General features: G+C 44.9%; 1 protein-coding gene across 13 annotated transcripts in view; it reads left to right on the top strand.

The window, feature by feature from the left end:
- Positions 1 to 19,445, top strand: part of ARVCF (ARVCF delta catenin family member) — a 431,820-nt gene that overhangs the window by 172,088 nt on the left and 240,287 nt on the right. For 11 of the 13 annotated variants that reach the window (XM_074972913.1, XM_074972912.1, XM_074972915.1 and 8 more), the window contains one exon: positions 3,894 to 3,980. The exons of the other annotated variants lie outside the window; for them this stretch is intronic. The gene's annotated coding sequence lies outside the window, so the exon portion shown is untranslated. The remainder of the gene's footprint in view (positions 1 to 3,893; positions 3,981 to 19,445) is intronic. 13 annotated transcript variants of the gene reach the window in all.

The raw sequence follows: 19,445 nt of genomic DNA, 5'->3' as shown, positions 1-19,445 counted from the left end.
TGTACCCTAGAGTTCAGAGTGGGGGAGGAACCTTGACAACCTATAAATATTGTTTGTGAATGATGATATGAGTTGTGTGACACAATGCAGTAACAGATAATCAGGTGCTGTCAGACCTGCTCAGCACCAGCAAGCATATGCTGTGAACTAATAAAGATTAATTTTGTTCCCAAAAAAAGAATTTTATTCTGTAACATGAACCAGGCAATAAAAATAATAATTTAAAATGTATAAATTAAGGGAACAGAACTTATGAAGGGGAGAGAACGTTGATTTCACGTATACCCACACCAACCATGGCTTTCACAGTTCAGTGAATGTGAAGTTGTAATTGTCTTTAATGTCCCCCCAGGTGCAGTGGTAGGGGTAGTGCACCGACCCCTAATGTCACGTGGAATGTTGAGGGGGATATAGGAAGGTCCCAATATTGAGTCCTCTATGGGCTGCAGATGGAGACGAGCATGGGATTGTTCAACCTGCAAGTCTACCAGAGTCTGCAGCATCTCTGCTCTCTGTCCTGCTGCATGCCCCTCCTCTTTTCCTGCGTCTTTCTCCTCTCCACTCTATCCTTCTCCAGGCTGTCTGCATGGGTGATCCTCCAGGCCCTATGCTCGTTCTCTGATGCAGCACTGGCTTGCAGGATCTCCTGAAATATGCCATCCCGAGTCCTCTTTCCCACCCCACCCTCATCTGGCTCAGGCATTCCGGGTGTGTGTGGAGGGGACCGTGAAGGCTGTAATGTCTGCAGCTGCAGACACAACACACAGAGGTACCATTGTCAGTGTATTGATGACAGAAATAAAAACTTAAGATGCCGAAGTCACTCCTCTGGCTCTCCAAAAGTTGTAACACTACATGCTCACTTCTTCTTGGGATTGATTGAGCATGGCGCCTGTCACGTCACCAGCCATGGTGAGTGTGGCCCTCTGGGGGTTGGGGAAATCAGGAGAGAATAGTTCAGTTGCACGATTCTAGTTGTATAGGGCAATGGAACTGAATACTGGCACTGTTCTCCCCAGATGGTGATGATTTTAGCTGATACCTCAATCCTGAGGGTAAGAGGCAGAGCACAGCTGCTGCTGGTGTCCCAACGCCACCCGGCCCATATGCTGCAGTGGTGCCGGCTGACGTAATCGCTGAGTAGCTTGGAAAAGCATCCTACTGCGGCAGAAGGAAGAAGGCAGCCCTCCCCGGAAACCTTTGGCAGAGGATTGCAGAGTATCTCCATGAATGTTTCACTGAGATCTCTACGGAGGATTCTTGGGACCTCCTGGTGCACAGAAACAAACTGCTCTGTATGGCCCCCGCTGCCTAACTGCAGAGGGGAATGAAAAGCAGATAGCAACTCTACCTCTCTTGGTTGTTCCACTACCTCTTCTACCACAAGTAAAAATGAGTAAATCAAAAGATGTGTCCTGCTACTTTATGGGTGCCATCCCTGTAATTTCCAAGTAAACTGCATACTTACCAGAGGTTCCTTCCCCTGCATCTGGCTCATCAGTGCTAGACAGGTGGAACTAGCTGGACTATGGTGGAGTCAAAAACAGGTCCTAGCTTGCTGCACAGCTGGATTTCATGGTCGCCTGTCGTCCCCCATACTCCTCCTCCTCTTCTTTGTCCACCTCCTCCTCCTTGCTGTTCATAGTAGGGCCTGTGACTTGGGCTCCTTGAAAGTATCCAGGGTTCTGTTGGGGGTGGTACTGTGGTCTCCGCTAAGGGTGGTATGCAGTTCTTTGTAAAAGCAGCAAGTCTGTGGCTCAGCACCGGATCAGTTGTTGGCTCCTTGGCCTGCTGGTCTATCTGCTGCAGCTCCTTTGCTTTCACACAGCTCTGCTGCTTCTCCTTCATCTTTCTCCCTCTTCCCCCCCCCTCCCCAACCCAAGCAATCTGCTCATAGATGTCCACATTTCTACGGCTGGTTCAGAGCTGTGCCTACACAGCCTTTTCTCTCCACAGGCCCAGGAGATCCAATATCTCCTGCCTACTGTAGGCAGGAGCACACCTGGAGCATGTAGCCAGCATGGTCAGCTGGGTGGCTATAAAGAGCAGCTGGATGGCTATGGAGAGCTGCTAGGTGTGCTCACCAAGCTGGGCAATCAGGAAAAGGATTTTCAAAAGTTCACAGGGCCTTAAGTAGCCTGGGCAGCAGAGTTCACAATGGTGACCAGAGCAGTCAGTATATGGCATTGTGGGTCAGCTGCTGGAGGCCAATAATGGTCAACATAAGTAACCAGTGTCAACACTCGCACTGTTGACTAAACTACATTAACTCTGACTCTGTGCTGTGTGGGGGGAAGGTTTTATTAAATTGGCATAGCTGCTTTGCATTGACCTAACTCTGTAGTGTAAACCAGGCCTTAATTTACTTACCTTCCCTCCCTTCAGATTGCAGCCAGGGTGTAAAGCTAAGAAGGCGGCTATAGAGTGGAACTGTAAGGAGCATCTGTGTGTATCTGGTATTGAGGATAGGCTGCAGAATGTGAGGAATCAAGGAAGGGTGGTCTGGGGAGTTGTCTGGTCTGAGTGCACTTGGCCGAAGAAGCAGGGAAGGAGAATGGAGCTGGAGAGGCACCAGCTCTCAAGGAGGATTGGTTTACATCTGAAATTCCTGGGCATTGTCTAGTTGTAAAATAAATACCACTTAACCTCTCTCCTTTTGTTTGAACTTAAAACTTGTCTAAAATTAACATTCAAAGCCCAGCCCTTTCCCCATTGAGGAGAATGAACTTCTTTCTGTTGGGGGCCATGTAGTGTTACTGCCCTACAAATAAATAATTACTGTACAATGTTTAATTGGAAAGCACTGACCCCCCCCACTTCCCTTTTTGGGGTTCTTTCTTCTACCTGTGTGTCAGTTGAGTAGCTGAAGAACTGATGCACTATTGGAGTAGCTGTTTGCCTCCATATTGGTTCTAGATTAGCTTTCTCTGAATTGGGATACTGAACCAAGGTAAATGTTTTCCTCAAATTAAAATTATATGTGGCCCTTTTGATCTGTGGAAGATGTCTGAGTTTTGCACAAACTAGAATTTCCAAACAATGTAGCCGGATACTAATAAGATATTTTCAGTTCAGGTAGGAAGAAAAGCACCTTTTATTACAGTGCAATGGAATCAGTCATATCCTTTACAAGACAGCAGGAATGTTTAACCACAAGCATGAAAAAAAGCTGTTAGACTTGTACTGTCTAGAAAAGATATTTTCAAAGCTGCTGATATTGATATGTGGTTTTTAAACGGGCTGTTTTCTCCTAGGTGGGAACAACTCCTCTAGCGGAGTAGAAAAACCGAGTTAGAACTTTCACATTTTGGGGATGTTGGTGTTTATTTCCCACCATTGTGGATGAAACCCACATTTTCAGGTTCCCAAGCCAATAGATCTCAGGGATCCTCCAGAAGAAAGGGATATCTATCTTCATGGAGACTCCTAGCCAATATCCTGCCACCTGGCTCCATTAGGCCCTTGACAGTATGGTTCCTTCAGGAATCATCGTGCCAGGTGCTCCAGAAATCTTCAAATGTTTCCACCCCAGGGTAGGGGACAACAGCCTGTGTCACAGCAGACTTATTCTGTGTATCCTGTGTTGTAAGAGAATTGAAGGGAGCTTGACGACCTACTTCCCCAAATATATCCCTTCTACAGAGTTTAGGCTCCATGGCGTCCGAGGTTGGGGGAAACAGACTTTTGAGGCTGCATTCACTCCTGTGCCTCCCCTGTGCTTGCAGCCCTCCCCTGTAATTCAGAAACACTGATTCACATCTGTGCATGAAAGCAGGGTGGAATCAAGGAGGCTGAAAATTGAAAGGTTTTTACTACATAAATTTCATTCATTATGTAAACATAGTTGTTACCTCTCCTGGCACAGAATAATAAATCTTTCTTTTCCCTGACAGATACATTATCATCAGATATTCCCTGGGCTTAATACCAAGGGAGAACTTTTTTTTTAAAGCAACTACAAGAAGGGGACAACACAAAAGGTATTATATTTCTGCACTTGATTACAGTCTGTTCCTCTTGTGTAATTTTCTGCTTTGATACTATTTAAGGGTTTTAATTCATTAAGCCCTTTTTTAGTTTTAACTTTAATTCTCTTTTTGTTCCTTTTTAAAATTCATTACTTCTTACTCTACTAAAGACCCTAAATCTGCTACTAGAGCAACCCTGTAAAAGTGGATGCGAGAGGAGGAAGGGGAGGTTGTAGTCAAGGTGAGAATCCAAGTTCTGTGAAACAAACAAAATAGACTCTCACTTCAATTTTTGGTTCAGAAACTCTATAGTGACTGAGCCAGGGGTGATGATGAAATTCAAGCCCTAGGTAAGAACATTCCTTACCAGCTTGTTCTTCCTTGATTCCACCCTAGCTGGTTTCCTAAAGTGTCCATCTCTTCTCATTCCGAGTTTCCTACCTCTCTCCTCTGAAACTCCCGTTTATCTTCCATTCACCCTTGCTAGGGTGGTAATATGTCCTCTGCCTGGGTGACCTCCTCTTACAGCCATGCTTCCAGGGAGTGAAGTACAGCGTCTCTTAGGCAAAATGGTCTTTTCTTGTGCCCTTCACAGAGATGTCTACCCTGTGCCTAAACCTGGCCCTTGTGAAGTCACCTAAAACTGGGGTAACAGAGCTCCAAACTGTTGCTGAGTCAATCCCAAAATGATTGTTTTGAAATCTACTCTGCTTAGAGTTGAAACACGTAGAAATGAAATCAAAAGCCACATCCTTTGTCCAACAGACTAATTAGAGTAGTAGCACTAACATTCTCAGCTACTATGATTTCAGCTTCCTGTATCTTTTTAATCTGGGTGCTTGTGCTTCAAAAATTCCATTATTCAGCAACAACAGTGCATCAAATATTAAAGTACCGTAGTTTCTGTTTGTTTTCCTGAAATATTATTCCATTCTATGCACTGTTTTCCTTGTCTCTGTCTAGGTGAATTAAAGCCTTAGCCAAGGATTCTTCTAAAAATAACTTGACTCTGAAATAGCTCTTCCAGTTCTTTAAATTACCAAGTTTCATATCACATTTCTGATTTTACTTCTTCCGCCTCACATTTGATTGTTATTTTTGTTAAACATTGTCTCTGGTTTATGTGAAAAGCTGGAGGTGTATGTAATTCATATTAAAGTTCTCAAATTCTTTGTAGGAAGGATTCTGAAGAGTTTATTTTGTACTTAGTGCTTGGATTTTCTTTGCCACTTATCTCTATTACGTATGTAAACTTAATAAAAATGAGTTAAAAGATGTTTATTGTAGCTAAAAACCTGTTTAAACAGCCCAGGTTTTTGGTGTAGTAGTGGAGAGAATTTATTATTAAACATTTGAAGTGGCTAGACAGTAAAAGCAAAATTTAAAACTTTTCCCACTCCTCAGCATAAGCATCAACAGAGTAGTTATTAAAAAGGGATGGTTAAATCCAAAGCTAGTTTCTTCAAGCAGATCTTAGGTAGTCACCCCGAAGCTAAATATCTCTACTTCTAAACAGCTGCAGTTAGGCCCTAGTGAAATATTCAGCTGGAAGGAAGACAACCCACTGACGGGGAGCTTCAGCTGTGAAAAGCATTGGGAGATCAAAGGACCTCGAGATTAAGATACACAAATAATGCAAAAAGAAAAGGAGTACTTGTGGCACCTTAGAGACTAACAAATTTATTTGAGCATAAGCTTTCGTGAGCTACCGATGAAGTGAGCTGTAGCTCACGAAAGCTTATGTTCAAATAAATTTGTTAGTCTCTAAGGTGCCACAAGTACTCCTTTTCTTTTTGCGAATACAGACTAACATGGCTGCTACTCTGAAACAAATAATGCAGCTATGAAAGGAAAGAGGGCACTGTATGACTACATTAGCCTGGAAGGAAGTAACTGGACTTTCCAAAAGGTTAAGTGGAGCTAGGCTCTAATCCAACCCGCCTCTGAAAATTTGGAGTGGTTTGGACTGGAATCTGAACTCTGTGGCTCAGGGCAATGTTTAATTATAATTGATCCCCTCTTTGGTCTATGCTCCCAGTGTATTAGTGGCAGGAGCTTCTATATACATAGCAGGTTTCAGAGTTTCTATATACATAGCACTTACAATCATTAAACTACCTGAGGTGAGTATTGAACCCCCTACTGCTATCAGTTCTTTTTCACCAGAGATATTATTTGAGCTCCTGGACACAGCTACTGGATTCCTTGGCTTTCAGTTGAAGCTTTGATAAAAAAGGAATCTTCTCTATGCTCAGTCTCTCTTCTGCTTGCCCCTATTAGGGAAACCAGGCAGCCCCTAGATCACTTCTGCACTCTGGCTTTTGCAGGGCTGTTGGTGATTGCTCCTTTGCAATAGAAGCAAAGAATCCATCAAGGACAGCACTTTGTACTCAGTGAGAGAGGGGAAGCTCTTGTAACTGAAACATGTTAATAGCCAATCTATAAATCAAAGGTATAAATAGTTGGGGTCCAGTATGTGTCTGAACATGGCACTTGCAAGGAGTCAGCAGTCTTCTAGACTGGCCAAATGGCAAAGCTTCCAGCTCCAACCTTAACTTTCTGCTGCCAGGGATTGCAGTCCCAGAAAAAGTACATGTCTTCAAGACGGCTGGCTAAAGTGAACCTTAAACCCATGCTCCTGCAGCCTGTGGTCCCCTGAAATGCCAGATTCCCTGTCCAGTCAGATACATGGCACAAAACTAGGACTAGCCTTATTTTTGGCTACTTTGTAACTCACATATTGCTGTTTACATTTGTAACAATTTACTATTTGGTTTGTAGAGAGACATCCCTGAAGCGTTTTAAAACTGGGGCTTTATTATTCTGATTGAGTGGAGGAAAGAAAACATCTCACCTGTAATTATTGTTCACTGAAGTTTCGAGTTATACCCCTGCCATCTTTCTCATACAGTTGGGGACACATTTTGCATTCTGCATGCTTTTCCAAAGTCGGCATGAAAATGGATCTGATTGTTACTGGCTGCAGGTTTTGCTGTATCACATCAGAGCCTAGCCTGCATGTTCAACTGATAAGACAGAGCCATGACTTTATAACACCCACATTTTCAGAGGGCTCTCTAATTTTGAACACCACAGATGCTGAATGTCGTACTTGAGATACCTATGGCGTGGTTGTCAGAGCTGCTGAGCACACACTGCTCCATTTGAAGTTGTCACAGGCCCGATGCTCCGGAACTGCTCTGTATGAAGCCAGATAGTTGTCGCCAGGGCAAGAAGCCTTTTCAGCTATGGCCTTCCTGGGTCTGACCTCAGAGCATTCAGCACCCGTGTTCTCACTGTGCACTTCCTGCAGTGAGTCCACCTGGATGGGACCCCTGGGGAAGCCAGAGGGGCCATGCACCCCAACTTCACAGTCAGCACTGACTCTCGGCCAGTGTTGTAAAACAGAAGGGTTTATTAGTTGACAGGAACATAGTGTAGAACAGAGCTTGTTAGAACCAAAAGCAGGACCATTCAGTAAAGCCCATTGTGGGGGGATCCAGAGCTTGGTGCCCTGGACTACCCAGTCCGAGTCCCAGACAGGAGACTGAACCAGATTCAGCTGCCTGGCCTCAGACCCCCTGTAGCCCCTCCTTGTTCCTTTGTCTCTTTCCCAGGCCAGTAGGTCACCTGGTCTGCATCAACACCTCCAGCTGATTCTTGCAGAGGAGGGGGCCCTGCCATCAGTTGCCAGGCCACAGAGTGTTGGCCATTCTCTGTCCCAGGCAGCCAGTCAGCAGTCAGACCTGTCCTCTAGGGGGCCACTGCAGTGATCACATACTCTTATCCCATCACCTAAATACTTGAGTAAGTTAGGGGACTAGGGGAAACTGAGGCAAACGCACAGTATTCAGAGAAAACATAAGAACATTCCCACTTCATCATAGAAGTGAATTGTAACTGTTGGGTGCTCAGGAAAGAGAACCTACAGATTTCAACTTGAAAATATTGAGGCACCCCAAGCTAAAAGAAAAAATAGGTCTAAGACTATAGGAGTTCCCCAAGAACAGTTTCCCCACATTGCATGTATTGCACATCCCAAACAGGAATGTGGCAAACACATCCACCATGATCACACCACTGTGCACAGGGCTGGCCTGTGGATTTAGGGAAGGTTGTTGTGGTGATTCTTTAAGATATATCCCAATTTTAACTGACTAATTGTATGGGAGGGATTAGGATTGTATGCCTGGAGTACAAAATGTAGCCAGAAATAAACCTGGCAAATTTGTGTCTGTATTTACACATGGATGTTTATGTCTATATTACATACAAACAATGACATTAAAAGAACAATTAAGTTGCAAACATTACAAAATGCCAGAATTCAGGTTGCCCATACAACCTTGTGGATATGAGACTGTGAGAGTCTTTAGTTACCTATGCCTCCCTCCCCTTTCTTGTCTTTGCTGCCTGGGTGCAAGCAGCAGGAGCACTGAGAACGCAGGAGAGACAATCTTCCGTCTTTCACTTCCTGTTTAGCACCACAATGACGCCTGATAGCCAGGAGGAACAATTGCAGGGAAAGGTCCTGCTCAGCCCCTGCTGCCCTGGCATGGGATCGTGCCAAGTGAAATACTGGGAGAATGTAGCTCCAACTAGTCTCTACTGAGTATGTGTGAACTTAGATGTTCAGAGGCTCATAATTTGGGCAGAGGTTCACAGGCAGAAAAAAAGATACATCCTTGACACCAGGGCAACCTCTTTCAAATTTGAAGTCCCTGTTCCAAAGTGTGGAGGCACCAGAGCTTCTCAACAAATGGCTGGAGGGGCTTAGCATAGGCAAAACGGCTTATTTCCCTCTAACCTCACTCTGAGAAGTGCCTGGACTAGGGTAGCTGAAATTATCCAAACAAAAAAATTCAGCCTGAGGCAAGGGTTGCCAACTGTCTAATTGCTGAAAACTAGACGCCCCTGCCACGCCCCTGCATTCACCAGGCATAACAGGAGTACCAAAATGCAGGGTTCATTCAGCAGGGGGCACATTAAATCGTCACCTGGAAGAGCATATTCTTCATGGCAACATGACCAGCAATGACATTAGGATGTACTATACAACGGCAAGTGGGGCTTAAGACATTTATAAAACATTCTTTACAAAAAGAGTGAGGGTGTTTCCCACAGTACTACAAATTCAATTCTACATATTTCTTGTGATGTTCTCTGTAAGGATAGCTGTTTTTAAATTGGGTTAAAAATCAGATGGATTAATAAAATGCAGTAGGGCACTGTCTGAAAAGTCAAACTTGCGTTAAATATTCCTGATCCAATTTGTGAGAGAAATGGATTGTGGGGGGGTTTTGGGGATTTTTTATATCCTCAGTTGCATCTTCAAAGCATGCTCCACTCTCCTGCATCATGTGGGGATCTGGCTATGTTGGAGATAAGTAAAAATTTTACCCTGTTCATCCTGGTGGAGTGGCAAGAATCTGTACATCTCTGGGACCCCAGTGGAGAGGATATCTAAAGGCTATGAACTTTCCTGGTTTGGGGCATGAGCAAACCTCTAACTGTTGACCCCACTTGGGAACCCCATAAATGCACTGGGATTTTTTTCTTTGCACCTTCCTGTAATCAGAGCACAGCAGGATGGAGGCGGGGTTCAGTCCTCGGAGCAAGGGGCTGGGGCTGGGAAATCAGGGCACAGCGGGGGGATGGGTAGGGGGGACAGGATCTCTCTGCCCTGCGTGGTGGGGCAGCCTGGTTCCTACCTCTCCATTAGAGAGGCTGGACTGGGTCCGGGAGCCAACCAGTTCTCTCCGTCAGCAGCTGAGCAGCTTCTCCAGGCTCCAGCAGCAGCTCCTGTTCTTCCCGCCATCTTTGCAGAGAGACTGATTGCAGTAACTCTGGTAACCAGACACTACCAGGTCCCCTTTTTGACTAGAATTTCTGGTCGAAAACTGGACACCTGGCAACCCTACCTGAGGCAGACACCTGGCGTGGAAAACTTCAGTCCAAATGCATAAAGCTTGGCACAGCTGGAAGCTCTTGAAAAAGGGGTCTTAGAATGAAAGTGTCAGGCAGTTTTAACTACAGGAATCGTTACCTGCACTGCTTATAATAAAAATTGTGTCTGGCTAAGTGTCTGAGTGTAATATTTTTTCAGCTTAAGCATTGGAGCATACCTCTGTTTCACTCAAGTACCGGACACATCCTGCATTAGTGAAGGATGTGTGGAAGTTCAGGGCATTTTTTCAGGGCATTTATTTGAGCCTAGACAGATCTGTGGGCTCACTATGGCTCTTTGACTTTCCAAATTGTATGAACAAGGCATAACGTTATTCTCCGAAGGCTAAATTCTGCTGTTGGTGCAACACTCATGTCAGTGCGTCAGTATGCAGAGCAGACCATGGCCCTGTGCTTGGAAGATCAAGTGCTAAGTCCCTGCTTCCAGGAGCCACCAATGTCTTGATCCCCAGAGTGGAGAAATTAATTGGCAGGGTTCATGACACTGTTTCTGCTCCTCAGACAGGCAGCTAGACTCTGGACCAGGATGTTGTCATTGTCTGTAACAAAGACTACTCTGTTGGCAGTGTTAACAAGACATTTATGTGCCAGAATCCATCATATGAAATGATGGGTCTTTGAGACTGTGATTAAAATGTATCTGTTTTTCCTGCTTTTGAATGCTTGTGCATGAACAGGCTGATTATTTGAGTTGTCTAGTGAGCTGAGTACATTTGCTTCTTGCACATATTATTCATTATTTCTCAAATATATATTTGCCTTGTGAAACGAAAAAGCTGCAATGTTGTTCAGGGAGGACTGGATTGTAAACAGATGCATCTGTATTGACTGAAGGGGAGCTGCCTCCTGCTTTCCCCAACTCTGAATTTGGTCCATAAGATTACAGAAGACAAGTAAAGCACTGATTTGTATGTGTTTACCCAAACTGGAAATTACACCTCCAACTCCAGTTTAGATGTATCCTTAGAATGGGACAGACAGTTCCTGGAGAGAATTAGAGCAATTGGGTCTCATTCTGTTTTCACCCTAACTTTACGCTGGTGTAACTGATTTCAGTGGCATTTGCCTGGTTTAAAATAACATGAGATCTCAATTTGTTCCTATTTCTCAATGAGAGAGAAGCTGCCATAAGGGAGAGTAACGCTGCATGAGTGGTTGGGAAGCAGTTAAAGTCTGTTTGATTTTGTAGCTTCAGGAATTCTAAGCCTGAATATTGACTTTTGATCTGTCAGAGCTATTATTTGTACCTGTTTTTTCAGACCCCCTGAAGAGGTGGCGAAGAAGCCACACATTCCAGAGGAAGGTGGGGGAGAGATTTATAAAACAAGATACATGTTCAGAGAAACAGAAAAAGGGATATATTTTTTCCTCTGTGCAAAAAGAGCCATTAGAAAAACATGTTCTGAACTCTGCAGGACAACAATTTTTCTGGCAATACAAATTGGTTCATGAGGGAGAAACACCATGGCAGATATTTATTTGATTCAGACTTGTAAAAAAAATCTTTTCTGCTTTGATACATTTATTTGCCTTATTCTCATAAGCATTAGTGGAGTTGCCCTCATAAATCCACTGAGAACAGAGCACTAGAACTAAACATTTGTTGTTAGTCAAGAATGTATGTACACAGTTTTATTGGAACTAGCCTTTCTTCCACTGTAATCTACAGATCTCGTTTAGCCCTGCACTTCTACAATATATATATATAAAAAAAGCAAATATCTCAATAGCCTGAAATCAAATTAGGTCTGTGTTTATCTACATGTAAAACACCTGACCCACTCTGCCTCCCTTGAATGCAAATAATTTTACTGATAAACAAAGCTAGTCTGTGTGCTTTGGATCTGAGATTAAGTAGCTTTGTGTTTTTATCTACATGATACTATTTATAGAATCAATTAACTCCTCATCTTTGGGATAAGTGGTGTGACACATCTGTTGCTGAGCTCAGACACACTCCTCTGTAGGGTCACAGTTTGATTTCTTCCTCTCCCCTCAAAATAACCACTTTTTAACTAGTATCTATTAGCTTAAACACCTGCCTTTTGACATCATTATTGCACTATTTGTATTCTGTGAAGCTGGCCTAGGTAACTGAATGGCTTCCCTTATCTTTGTTACTTGACATTTTTTTCCTTTGCCATTACAATCATATTTTCTATGAATGGGTGAGGCTGCAGGCTTTCCATATCCTGCTGCAATGTTTTTGTTGCTGTACTTTGCTGCAGAAAGGGTCTTTTTTGCCTGTGACTGTTGAGATCACTCCCTGCTTGCCTACTCTCTTGATCTTGAATTTTTCAAAATGGTGATTAACTATAAATGTTTGGACTCTAGCAATTCACCACTTATAATCAACCCCAGAGCATGATGAGAGAAATGTTAGTTTTCAGAGTAGCAGCCGTGTTAGTCTGTATTCGCAAAAAGAAAAGGAGTACTTGTGGCACCTTAGAGACTAACAAATTTATTTGAGCATAAGCTTTCGTGAGCTGCAGATCACTTCATCGGCTGCAACTTCATCTGATGAAGTGAGCTGTAGCTCACGAAAGCTTATGCTCAAATAAATTTGTTAGTCTCTAAGGTGCCACAAGTACTCCCTTTTTTTAGAAATGTTAGTATAGCAGTTCTCCTTGGAATTGTGGTTCCTCTAATACAACCAAGTCTTGAAGCCAAGACAAATGGGTGACACTAGTTTAAGTTTTTAATTGTTTATACAGTCTTGTGACTTTTATCAGAATATTTATCTCTAAATATAACCACACCTTATTCAAGTTATAAAAAGCAGTTTGACCACAAGCACACAATATTAATGAACGCATGGTATCAATAGTCCTTAAAGTGTATGAGTCTTGACGGATACAAGTGATAGAAATGCAATGCGAACTAAAGGCTGTGTTACTTAAGAGCCTGATCCTGTTATCTTTTCTCAAGTGAGTAGCACTTGCTCCAGGAGTAAACCCATTGATTTTGATGGGACTGCTTGCATGAGTAAAGGTTGCAGAACCAGGCCGCATTCTTACCAGAGAGGACCATCTGTGCAGATGGAATATTTTAATTTAATATAACATTTTCCAGAATTAATATTCCCTGCATTGCTTTTGTTTTATATAATTATTTGAAGGAGAATGTTCTGGTGAAACAGTAGAACAGTAGCTTGTTCAATTTGTCTCTGTTTGGTGCATATACCGTTTTGAGGCATGACAGAAGGTAACGCACGTGGAGCCTTGCACGTCCATGCAAAAGACCAAAGCACCATCTGGATGATTGGACCGCAGAAGACTACAGATACCGCTGGCTCCCTTGACACTGATGGGCCCCTCTAGACAGACTCTATTGGTACGGATTACCACTATGGTATCACAGGAATTCCATTTCTCTTAGAGACACTGGAATCCCCACTACTCGATACCAGCATCGTGGTACCGATCACATCTCAGTTTCCTGAATTCCCTGTGGTACCGAGACACTCACCATCGGCTCCATTATTTGCTCCACCTCTATCAAATGAAGAAGAAAAAGGCAATGATGATAACATATCTTCTCTCTGTGCAAAGCTCCCCAGGAGAATGTCAAGAGACCAATCACCTAGAAACATTTACAGAGCCACAAGACTGACATGACAGACAAGACCCACACAATTGTGTTTACACCCTTGAGTACCCTCCCAGTGACCATATTGGGACTGCTGGGCAGCCTATAGGCACTAGTTCTCACTGTAACTGTGCCTTAGTGGGTCACAACTGAGGATGCCCAAATTGAGGATGAACTGCTGAGAAATAGGGCAGATACACCCCAAGACTGGTGGCTAATCCCCTATAGGATATACCCCCATAGGATATACCAAACCAGCAACAAAAGTAAACTTCTTTTTCACCACACTGGCTAACAAAGAGTCATAAAAGCAGTTTTCTTGAGCATTCCAGTTCTTATATCACCACCAAAAACACTGGATTCAGAGATGAGTGGTTCTTTACAACCAGTCTCATCAAATGAAAGGTTCTTCGGATCCCAAAAGACCATCCACACACCCAGGTCAATATATATCTTAGATCTCCCTCAAAAATCACACTGATGCCAGTCCTTTAGTATCTAAAATCTAAAGGTTTATTCATAAAAAGAAAGAAAAAAAGGTGAGTTAAAATTTGTTAAAGGAATCAATTACATACCAAAATGGCAAAGTTCTTGGTTCAGGCTCGTAGCAGTGATGGAATAAACTGCTGGCTTAAGTCAAGTGTCACGGAGTTCCCGGGCAATGCTCTGGAACAGCTCCCTACGAAGACAGTCAGGACTCTGGTGAAGTCTCCTCTCTATGAGCAGACTGTCTTCAGGGCAAGAAGCTCACATTGCTTCTACCTTCCTGGGTCTGACCTTGGAGCATTCAGCATCATCTGCCCCTCCGTGTGCTTCCCACAGCGAGTCCACCCAGGCAGGGTCCTGGGGAAGCCAGAGGGTCTTGCACCCCAACTTCGCAGTCAGACATGACTCTTAGCCAGCCAGTAAAACAGAGGTTTATTAGATGACAGGAACACGGTCTAAAACAGAGCTTCTAAGTACAGAGAACTGACCCCTCAGCCGGGTCCATTTTGGGGGGCAGTGAGCCCGACAACCACGTTTGAACTTCACTCCACGTCCCCAGCCAGCCCCAAACTGACTCACTCTCCACCCCGTCCTTCTCTGGGCTTTGTCCCTTTTCTGGGCCAGGAGGTCACCTGATTCCTTTGTTCTCCAACACCTTTAGCTATCACCTTGCAGGGGGGAAGGGCCCAGCCCATCAGTTGCCAGGAGACAGAGTGTTGGCCATTTATGTACACTGGCCCTTTGCTCTGCAACAATTACACCCCCTTATCCCACCACCTAGAGACCTAAGAAATGCATAGGGGAAACTGAGGCACCCCTACAGAATTCAGAGGAAACATTAAGAACAGTCCCATTTTGTCACATTGTGATGAAATAAACTTCTGGCTTAAGTCAAGTCTCTGGAAAACATCCACAGCTTGGATGGGTCATTCAGTCAGAGCTTCAGTTTGTAGCAAAGATCCTCCAGAGGTAAGAAGCAGGATTGAAGACAAAATGGAGGTGTTTCAAGGACCTTTTATAGCTTTTGCCCATGTGGAGGGCATCCCATTGTTCTTACTGTGGAAAATTACAGTAACAAGATGGAGTTTGGAGTCACACGGGCAAGTCACATGTTCATGCCCAATTTTGCTCAGTCACTGCAGGAAGCCATTACCTACACTCCAAACAGCACATTTACGTGACAGTCCTCTCAGTGTAGGTGGGCATCTCCCATGGTCCATTGTCAACCAAGTGTTTTTTGAGAGACACTTAATTTGAATGGTCCCTCCAAGATGTGCTGGCTAGCTACCTTGTGGGTGGTACCGTAGGAGCCAGCATTTGAAATCCAGGTACAGAGCCAATACTTATAACTTCAAATACAAAAATGATACATGCATACAGATAGCATAATCATAACCAGCAAATCATAACCTTTTCATAGACACTCACTTGACAACCTTTGTACAAGATTTGGTGCAAATATATAACAGTGGTTGAAACAATGCTTTATATGGTCATATTGTAATCAGATAATGGACACCCTTGAGTACCACCCAGTGACTGTATTGGGACCCCTGGGCAGCCTATAGACACTAGTTCTCTAGGACCTCGAATGTCTCACATAGGGATAGAGGAAAATGATCTCCCTCAGCTTCCCTTTCTAGACCCTGATCCCCAAGAGGAGACTTTTGAGGAACAGGAAGCAAGACTGGATAAATAAATTACTCCAGCAACAAACATTTCATCATCCTCTCCAGACTGAAGCCATTATGCCTACTCCACCAAGTAAGGCAAAGGACTTCAAACAATTTCAAGACCTCACCAAGAGAGTGGCAAACTCTCTTTAGATACCCCTTGAAGAAGTAAAGAAGTTGCAACACAAGCTGCTAGACATTCTCCATATGTCCTCATCAGCTTATATGCTACTCTTCCTGATCAACGAGGCCCGACTGGACCCATCCAAAGTCATCTGGCAAACACCTGTCATGATACCACAGAGGGAAGGGTTTCTACTCCAAATACTTCCTGATACCAAAACAAAAAAACAGAAGATGGAAACCCATTTTGGATTTGAGATCACTAAACAAATATGTAAAGGCACAAAGATTCAAGATGTTCACATTAGCAGCAATAATTCCATTGCTGGACCAGGGAGACTGGTTCTCGGCCCTCAACCTACAAGATGCCTATTTTCATATCTCAATTCAACCAACCCACAGGAGGTTCCTGAGATTCACCCTGGGTCAAGACCATTTTCAATACAGAGTGCTTCCATTTGGCCTATTGTGCACACCCAGTATGTTCTCAAAGGTCCTATCTGTGGTAAATTAGGTCCCGTCTTCGCAAATTAGGAATCATGATATATCTGTTTCTAGATGATTGCCTACTCAAAGCACACTCCTTAGATGACACCCCATCAGCCATGCAGAAGACTACAACTGAACACTCAAAAATCGACTCTGACTCCAGTACAACATGTGGAATTCATAGGAGCCTGTCTAGATGCAATGAAGGCCAAAGCCTTTTCCCCACTACATAGGTTCAATACTCTAACCAAGTGGCGACATGACGCTGCTTTTCCTAGGCAGAGGAACGGCCACAGGGGCTCCGTGTGCTGCCCCCACCCTGCCCCGAGCACTGGCTCCGCAGCTCCCATTGGCCAGGGACCGCAGCCTCTGCCTAGGAGCAGCAGGGACATGTTGCTGCTTGTGGGGAGCCACCTAAGGTGAGCGTCACCTGGATCTGGCACACCACAACCCCTCCCATGCCCCAACACCCTACCCCAAGCCCCCTCCCACACCCAAGCTCCCTCCCAGAGCTGGTGCCCCGCACCCTCTCCCACGCCCCAGCCCTGAGCCCCCTTCTGCACCCAAAATTCCCTCCCTCTTAGTTAACTGGAATTTTTTACTTACCGGCACCCCGCATTCCCTCAACATGCTGAATAACAAAGCTTTTACTTTATGTTGTTTTTGTATGTTTTCATGAACGTTGAGATTCTGGAGAACAAGATCTCAACTTCAGAGAGGTGCTGGTATGATGTACCAGCTCAATCAGAGTCCTGCATAAAATGTGTAAATATTAAGAAAAGATATAAATTGTTATGGTATTCCTGAGAGTATAGATAAGGTGTGGTCTACACTTTAAAATTGTATCAATCCAACTATTTTGGTTAGGGCTGTATATTTTTTTTTAACTGAAATAGTTATGCTGGTACAGTTCTTGGTGTGCATGCAGTTACAATGGTAGAAAGGTGCCTTATGTTAGTATACTTTAGTTAGTATATTGCTGTACAGGAATAAGCTATACCAGCATAAGCATTTCTGTACTGGTAGAACTAGGGAGGTTGTACTGCTTTAACTATATCAGTATGATTAAATATATACATCTTTTATGTGTAGACAAGCCTTAAGATGCATTGGAATTAAATTGCATGAAAGAAAATTTAGTCTGAAAAACGGGAGGGAGGGGTGAGCGCTATTGGATTGTGGAATAATTTCCCAAGGGAAATAGTTGAATGTCTGTGGTTAGTGTCTTTTAAAACTGCACTGGGTAATATATTATATACAGCAGCGGTTCTCAACCAGGGGTCCGCGAGCCCTTTCAAGAGCCCGAGCTGCAGCACCCCCACAGGGCTGAAGTCAGGAGCAAAGTTTGAAGCCCCAATCTGTGGCGCCCCCTGTGGGGCTGAAGCTGGGAGGCATGGGGCTCAACAAGCCTCAATCTCCAGCGCCCCCTGGGGCCTGGAGCTGGGAGGTGTGGAGCTGAATCCCAGAGCCCCAAGCCCTGGTGCTCTCCAGGGAGCAGAAACCCTGAGCACATGGACAGAGTTGGGGACATGAAGGTAAGATCTGCCTGGGCCGGGGACCTGGCTTCATGGCTGGCAGAGCCATTGGGGAACAGGGACTGCAGGAGAGCCCCCTCGGCACACAGCCCCTGCACCCTGAGCTACGCTCTCCCTGTGCCCTGAGCTACCCCCATGCCCACACACAGCCCCAGCTACCCCTCCCTGCACCTTGAGCTACCCCCATGCCTGCACACAGCCCCTAGCTATCCCCTCCCTATACCCTGAGCTATGTTGTCCCTGTGCCCTGAGCTACCCCCATGCCTGCACACAGCCCTAGCTACATAGGCGCGGGAAGAAGAGGTGCGGGGGGCTGCTACTGGCCACAAACCTGCCCCAGCCTCGGCCCCCTTATCCCTGTCCGTGTCCCCCCGCTCCTGGAGACATGACCCTGCTCCTGGCCTCAGCTGATGAGGGAAGGGGAGGCACGAGGTAAAAAGTTTGGGGATAGTTTTGCTGGCTTTCAGCACCCCCACTATAAAAGGCATTCCAGCACCACTGCCTAGCTAACCCCCTCCCTGCACCATAAGCTGCATTCTCCCGGCACACTGAGTTACCCCCTCCCTGCATTCTGAACTATCACCCTGCCCGCACAGCCACAGCTACCCTCTCCCTGCACCCTGAGCTACCCTCTCCCTGCACCTTGAGCTACCCCCCTGCCCGCACACAGCCCCAGCTACCTCTTCCCTGCATCTTGAGCTACCCCATCTGCATACAGCCCCTAGCTACCCCCCTGCCTGCACCCTGAGCTGTTTTCAAAGATTTTAAGCTAAGCCCCCGACCTTTGAGTTATAATTTTTGGTTGTGCCCCCCACCCCCCAACCCAGACAGGTGGATGGCCTGCTGAGGTGAGTCGGGGGTGGAGATGGCATCCCCTCCCTGGACCCCACTGTGCAGAGCTGGCTCGAGCCCTGCTGGCTCCTGCCCGGCCCTCCCGCCCCCGCAATAGACATCAACCTATGTCTATGCCCAAGGCCCCTGCCCTGAGGGCCCCCCCGCCCCCACTGGGCCCTGGAGTTTTTAATAGCATATTGGGGGGGCCTCAGAAAGAAAAAGGTTGAGAACCCTTGATATACAGGACAATCTTGTATTGGCAGGGGATGGACTAAGTGATGTACAGTAATTGTTCTTAATTTCTATATTACAATTCATCAAAAGGCTAAGATTACACAGTGCCTTTTTCATCCAGCGACCTCAAAGTGCTTTTGTAAATGTGAATTCTGTCTTCTGAAGAAGGTGTCAGTAAGCTAGTTACTATTATACTCAGACAAACTGATGCACAGATAAGTACGCTGAGTAATTTACCCAAGTTTTCACAGCCTGTGTGTGGGTGAAGTGCGAATAAAACCCAAGAATCCTGGTTCCCAGCCCCCTGCTTTATCCACTAGACAGGCCCCCTCTGTGTAAGAATGTGTAAGCATGTTTATGTGTTACACTAATTCTGTTTATCTAGCCATTGCAGCTTTTCATGAGTTAATATGTGATTTCTCTGCCTTTAATTTGAGAGGTTTATTAGGGAAAAATTAATTCTAAAACTCACTGGGAAACCAGTGGTATCTCATACCTAACTATTAAATTGCCACTGACTGAATTAATGAACCTTTGAACCTTCTGAT

Source organism: Natator depressus, chromosome 15 (genome assembly GCF_965152275.1).
Source record: "Natator depressus isolate rNatDep1 chromosome 15, rNatDep2.hap1, whole genome shotgun sequence".
Classification (NCBI taxonomy): Eukaryota; Metazoa; Chordata; order Testudines; family Cheloniidae; genus Natator; species Natator depressus.
This window is presented reverse-complemented; position numbering and strand designations above follow the sequence as displayed.